Genomic DNA, 825 nt, shown 5'->3' with positions numbered 1-825 from the left:
CATTGAGGTTCTGTGATTTGCTATAGTTAGTTGTTTATGATGTTTGTGTTTGTTTAGTGTCGGACTGCTTTTCCTTTTCTTATTAGTTCCTTGATAAATGTTGCTCTCTCCTGGACATCCTCAGGTGTACATGAGTTAATTTGAACTCTTAGGCTTCTCGTTTGAGCAAATGTTAAATCAGGAAATGTTAATTGGGTTGTATTGAAGTTCCATGCTCTTGTGATTTGCTTCTGTCAAGTGACAAGTAAACCATTTTCAGTGATTTATTGACCGAGGAGATCATTTGGTCCCATGCAGAGTGCCCTTGATATATAAGAGCTTGTATACGAAGAATGCATTGTTCAAAGATTTTATTTTAACATGAAATGTAACATCAATCAACATTTATTAGATTTATGGATTCCAAATTGCGCTCACCAGACATAAACTAGGCTCGAATACACCAAATATTCATTGTAGATATAAGCACAATCCATTCATTTAAAAACAAAAAGACTTCAGTCACTTTTCGCTGACTCACAAGCGTTAAGGCTTTGTCATAATGTTAATTTCCTTTCTTAGTGTGCTTGAACTTGAAGAAACCAAAGAATCCAAAAAAGAGGAGACTGATAGCGATCTAAGTTCAATAGAAATGAACTTGTTGCCGGAAAATAAATTCAAGATTGGAATTCAGAGAAGTAATACACTACAAGAAAACATGCCATATTCTTACGAAAATTCCTACGAAAATTTCTACGAATGTATTTGGTAGAAATATTTTTCACCAATTATTTACGCAATTATGACGAAAAATAAAAGTGGTAAGAAATATGTAAAAAATTTCAG

At 33.2% G+C, this 825-nt stretch overlaps 1 protein-coding gene across 1 annotated transcript in view; it reads left to right on the top strand.

Annotated features, from left to right (window-relative positions):
- LOC18021211 (histone H2A variant 1) overlaps nt 1-281 on the top strand; it is a 5541-nt gene extending 5260 nt beyond the window's left edge. Inside the window, exon 4 of the mRNA XM_024158033.1 lies at nt 8-281. The gene's annotated coding sequence lies outside the window, so the exon portion shown is untranslated. The remainder of the gene's footprint in view (nt 1-7) is intronic.
- Nucleotides 282-825: the final 544 nt, after the last annotated feature.

This window comes from Eutrema salsugineum, unplaced genomic scaffold, assembly GCF_000478725.1.
Source record: "Eutrema salsugineum unplaced genomic scaffold, Eutsalg1_0 scaffold_16, whole genome shotgun sequence".
Taxonomy (NCBI): domain Eukaryota; kingdom Viridiplantae; phylum Streptophyta; class Magnoliopsida; order Brassicales; family Brassicaceae; genus Eutrema; species Eutrema salsugineum.
The sequence above is the reverse complement of the archived record's forward strand: the minus strand, read 5'-3'. Positions and strand labels throughout refer to the sequence as shown.